Genomic DNA, 6,022 nt, shown 5'->3' with positions numbered 1-6,022 from the left:
CGCATCACGCCTCATGCAACAACAGGCTTGTCTCCTGCAGAGCTGATGCTGTCAAGGAGACTCAGATCTGTTCTTGATTTGATACTGCCAGATGTGAAAGCAAAGGTGCAAGAAAAACAACTGAAACAGAAACAAATCCATGATACAAACAAGAGACTGAGAAGTTTCACACCCGGAGATGAAGTATACATCAGAAATTACTCCTACGGTCCTAAATGGGTCCCTGCAGTAATTCAGGATGCATCAGGTCCTGTGTCCTACACAGTAATTATTGGAAGTGGTCAGATCATGAAGAGGCATGTGGATCAAGAACATTCCAAGTTCGTCAGTTAAATTTATGAAGACACAGAAAGGCTCGCACGAGGTTAGTACATTTAAGGTAAAACCGAAAGAGTGTTATCGGTGCAAAGACGGTCTGACACAGTACCCAGCCAGGAGCCCAAGAGAGAATTAGGGCTGTTGGTATAGACTGATGAAGGTGCTGTTGGCTTGGTGCCTACAGAAATTGCAGCGACAGAAGAACATCCTTCAAAAGAGCTCGATTGTCGGCCTGTTCCAAAGGTCCAGGTCCTGCCAGGCTCTCCTTTGGCTACCGAGGTGCGACGCTTCGGGAGAGAGAGGCGTTCACCTATGCATCTAAAAGACTTTGTTACTTAGAGTGAGATCTTTTCCTGGAACAGAGCAACAATGCGCTCTGATCTCACTGGAAGGACGTACCTTCCTAGTTTAAGGAAAGTGTTTATTTATGTATAACAAGGAAGTTTCTGTTTTTTGTATTCGGGAGATCTGTATCTAATGTTTAAGTAACATGTTGTTTGCTTGAAGGTGGGGGAGATGTGTTATCGTAGCTGTAGCATGGAGTTCTTGAGTGCTTTGGGGGTTAAGAGTAAGGAATACATTGTCCAGTAGATGGCACTCACACATTATCACTGTATGGGTTAAACACGCAGGAGGAGAGGGAGATTTTTGTACTTAGCCAGCAGCTAGTGGCTGTGCCGGACGATTTGCTGTATGTATGTCTTTGTTCAGTAAATGTTGTTGGAGTTAATCCAAGGTTGTGGTGAATTATTCATTTCAAGACCCAACAGCTGTAGTATTTTATTCTAAGTTCTAAGTTACATGAACATATAAAACAAGTAATTCATGGTACAGTAATTATCAATTAGTATGGTTATGGTATTATGCAGGACACCAGTGGTTTTATGATTGGCTAGAAAATTAATTAATTTGATTGGTGGCTATGCGAGCGAATATTTATTAGCAAAGCGCTAGCCAAAATTATTTATGTGCACAAGTGTGAATTTGCACTCGCAGGTTGGTATTTGCAAGAGGACTTGGATTTGCAATACAGGTTTTGTACTTGAAAACCATTCTATCTTTGTAAAAAATATTTTTATGAAGATGTTTGGTTTCGCATTTACAAAAAATATTGACGTGTATTTGCAAAATGTTTTTCACGTTCATTCACAAATCTTCATATACAAGTACAGATCACGTGACGCGTATTTCTGTTTAGTATTTTGCGAATGAAAATAGTGTTCAGTGCGAGCAAATTTCATTTTACGGGTGCAACTTGTAAAGTACACATAAAAGTATATATGGCACTAAATTCTGACTCCATATCATTGGGACCATGGCGAGTTGACCAGCACTCGGGGTAACACCGGGCTAATATATTTGATATTCGTTTGATATTCGGATTTGCCTCCTCTATATCTTTGAAACGACACCACCAAAAATCACACTCTCTGTTTCAGGAGAAAATCCAGATTGTACTACAACATTGCATAGTGAGTGATATGTTCATTAATTATTGTAGTGACGAGCAGGGGCGGATTAAGGTGTACAGAGGCCCCTAGGCTACAGTAGTCTGTGGGCCCCCCAAACCCACCCCCCTCCGCGCCAATGGGGGCCCCCTTGCAGGCTGGCACACGTGGGGCCCCTAGGCTTAAGCCATATCTAGCCTGTGCGTTAATCCGCCCCTGGTGACGAGGCATTTTCTGCGAAACTAATAAGTCAGCGTAGGAAGCGCAGCTTTTTGCTAGGGACCGTCTACAAAGTGCAAAGTGCATTCTGGAGAAACAAGCATTGCTACTGGGGCTTTTCTGCTGAGATTTTTTAATACAAACATCTGTGAAATTGCAATAATTTTACATTCATACTAAACCAATTTCTCCCACTTCAGAGGTTGTAGTGGTTGTCAGAGGTGCTCCCTGACTTACTACAGGTGGAATTTCTCAGAAATCTCTCGTGAAGTGAACAGTAATTCAATACTGAAATAATCTTGCAAATTAGGCCATGAAGTGTGTCACCGAGCACAGAGCACACAAGACAACGGGACTTCCGTGGAAGGGCTTTATTTACTTGACCAGGCAGACAGAGTCGGAGGGGGTGATCAGAAGACGTAATCGGGGCACGGAGCAAGGGGTCTAGGAAGCCGGTGAAGTCAAGCCGAGGGAGAACACAGGACGTGGGACGGGCGGACACAGGTGGGAGTGGGGAAAGCGGGGGGTATCGGGATCAACACGGAAGGACTGGGCTTAGGGCTGCAAAGAAGACAAGGAGAGAAAAGCTCAGTAAGTTGCATGGGAATCAACAATACCTCGCACCGAGGAGAGCGAGGCGACTCCTTTTAAAGCCGCTGGTACAGGTGGACGCGATTCCGCAGATTAGGGAGTGCGCTCCATCCGTTGGGGGCGTGGTCGGGACGTGACAAAGTGTATATGTGACCATATAATGAACTCTGCAAATGAAGTAGGACAGGATAAAATATCTAACCTATCTAACTGTAACAGAAAATGGAAAAATTACTGATTTGGGGAGACTTCAAATGGTTGTTCAAGGTGAGAATAGTGGGCCTAAAAGCAAAACAGTAAGGGCGAAGACTGGTGGCAAATAAAATCAATATCCAAAATGGATAAATTAGAAAAACGTAGTGTGTCACAGAAATGACCTGGAGACAGAAATGTGGCTCAGAATCCCATATAATCAAGGAAGTTTTATTTAAGGAAGTTATGCTAATAATAATTATTATATAATATCAAGAATGACAATAAGTGTCACATGCCAATAGTTCCGATCCCCGCTCTGTGACAGATTGACCAGACTCAACAAGAAGACACCTCATCTTAATGAGGTGGTGTACCTCAGACTAGTCGATGAGGTGATATACTGGCTCAGACAGTCCAGGAGGACCCCACAACTCGAGCCTTTGCTATACAGTTGAGGGATAACCTGGAAGAGATCTCCTCGTCCAAAGACCCGCACCGTGTGGAGAAAGTGCGAGAAAGCCTTCTGCAGCTGAGGAGTAAAGTAGCAGAGAATATGCTCAGGCAGGTATCCCTGGACTGTGGACTGGCTTGTTCTCTGTTAGAACTGCCTGAACCATCCCTGGCTCTGACTAAAGCTGCAGGTAAAAAGAAGTGAAAGAATCGCAGAGAAGCAGTTTCCTCAGGAATCCTGTAAAACCCCATGTGAACCCCGCTTGCTTCCCAGTGGTTAAGAATGAGGTGTATCTCACAGTACTCGACCTGGCGGTGTTTGTCACACCTGTGTCGTCAGCCACCACTGTCAAGTCTGCGTCTGACCTCCCTGCTGCTGGTCCGCTTAGATCGGCACTTAAAGTCCCCGCCGCTCCATCCCTGTTGGGAACCCCGGTCTCTATTCCAGCGGTTCCTGAGATGCCTCCCGACACGGAGTCTTCTGTTCCCTGACTTCCAGTGTGCTCAATCTCCTTAGCCCCAGTTCCTAAGGTTCCTGTATCTGTCCCAGTTCCTGCACTTGTCCCAGCTTCAGGTCCTGTCCCGGCTCCAGTTCCCGTGTCCACTCCAGTTCCTGTCCTGGGTCCAGTTCCCGTGTCTGTGCCAGACCCCATGGCCACCCCATTTTGGAAGATCCCGGCCAGGATCCTGTCTCTCTGTCTCTTGCAATGGGAGAGGCCACTTACACCAAGGTCAAATCACACCCACCCTGCCCCCAGGTTTGCCTTCAGTCCCCATTGCTTCTGCCCAGCAGTCACTGACGGTTCCTCCACCTCCTGCTCGGCTGTCGCCTGCAGTCCCACTGGCTCCTGCTCGGTGGTCACCTGCAGCCTCCTCTGCAGTGACTCATTGGGCATCTACTATCCCACCTCTGATGACTCGTTGGTTGCCTGCGGTTCCCCCAGCTCAGCCTCGTCAGTCGCCTAAGCCGTTGCCGGCTGTGGCTTCTCCTTCGCCTGTGGTGGCTTCAACTTCCTCCTCGCCTTCTCTGGTGACCACTTCGCCTCCCCCCTCGTCTCCTCTGGCAGTCTCTTCAACTCCCTCCTCGCCCCCTCTGATGTCACCTCCACCTCCTACCTCGCAGTCACTGAGGGTCCCTCCAGCTCCGGCCTCGCGGTTGCCTGTGGCCCTGGCTGCTCCTGCCTTCCCTCCGGCTCCCAGTTTTTTCCCTGCCTTTGTGCCCCCATCCCCTGGTTTGGTTCCCCTTGTGGGTAGTTTCTCCATGTTCCCTCCTCGTTCACTTGGTTTTCCCATGTTCTCGTTTGATTCTTCTCCCCCTTTAGTCAGTGTGCCCTCCGGTGCTGTCCCTTTGTTGTCCCCTTCCTTGATTTCTTTGGGTCTCCTGTTCGTGTCTCCGTTTGTTCAGTTGGTGTCCTGGTTGTTGCTGTCCTGCTTGTTCTTGGTGCCTGTACAGTTTCTGTTTGTTTGTTAATGTCTTTTGGTTTTTGTTTCCCCCAGGTTCCATTGTGTCCCCTGTTTGGTCCCTTTAGGGGGACTTGTAGTAAGTCAGTCATCAGCTCTGGCAACTACTACAACCTTTGAAGTGGGAGAAATTTGTTTCTCTGCTTTACAGTAACTTTGCAAAAAACATATTGAATTACTGTAAACTTATGGTTGAATATTTTTGTAAAATTCCACATGTAGTAAGTCAGGGGGCATCTCTGGCAACCACTACAACCTTTGAAATGGGAGAAATTCATTCCTGTGGTTTACAGTAATTTTCAAAAAAAAATTAAATTACTGTACACTCATGGTTGGATATTTCTGAGAAATTCCACCTGTAGTAAGTCATGGAGCACCTCTGACAACCACTACAACCTCTGAAGTGGGAGAAATTGGTTTAGTATGAATGTGAAATTATTGCAATTTCACAGATGTTTGTATTAAAAAATCTCAGCAGAAAAGCCCCAGTAGCAATGCTTGTTTCTCCAGAATGCACTATGCACTTTGTAGACGGTCCCTAGCAAAAAGCTGCGCTTCCAACGCTGGTTTATTAGTTTCGCAGAAAATGCTTCGTTACTACAATAATTAATGAACATGTCACTCACTATGCAATGTTGTAGTACAATCTGGATTTTCTCCTGAAACAGAGAGTGTGATTTTTGTGATTTTTGGTGGTGTCGTTTCAAAGATATAGGGGAGGCAAATCCGAATATCGAATACAAAACCAACTTTACCACGCTCTTAATTATTAATAGAAGGGATATGAGACGCGCTTTTTGCTTATCTGAAATTTAAGCTCGGCGTTACTCACGTATTGCCAGCCGTCACAGTTAAACTATAAAGAAATCCTGGTTGCTAAAGCTGTGAAGTGAAAAACTCGAACTGTTAAAATAAAACAACGGTGGCGTCAGCGTGATTATTACAAACTAAGTTATAGACCCACACGTACAAGCGCTTATACTCATCGAAATCTCGAGATGGTCATCAGTCAAACAAAGCGTCAGAATCCGCATCTAATCATACAACACTCAAATGTTACGTCAGTGAGATTCAGCTGTCAAAACTATTGAGTATCCTGCAAGTTTCAGAATCACTTAAACTATTTGGAATAACTGAGTCGTTGATGTAAATATAAGGCGAAAAGAGAATTATATATATATATATATATATATATATATATATATATATATATATATATATATATATATATATACATACACACACACACCTACACTACACACTACATGTGTTTTCCTACTTACATGCTGTATATTGTATGTGTATTGCATATTTTATATATACTGTATGCACCTTACTAT

This window comes from Paramormyrops kingsleyae, chromosome 3 (genome assembly GCF_048594095.1).
Source record: "Paramormyrops kingsleyae isolate MSU_618 chromosome 3, PKINGS_0.4, whole genome shotgun sequence".
NCBI lineage: Eukaryota > Metazoa > Chordata > Actinopteri > Osteoglossiformes > Mormyridae > Paramormyrops > Paramormyrops kingsleyae.
This window is presented reverse-complemented; position numbering follows the sequence as displayed.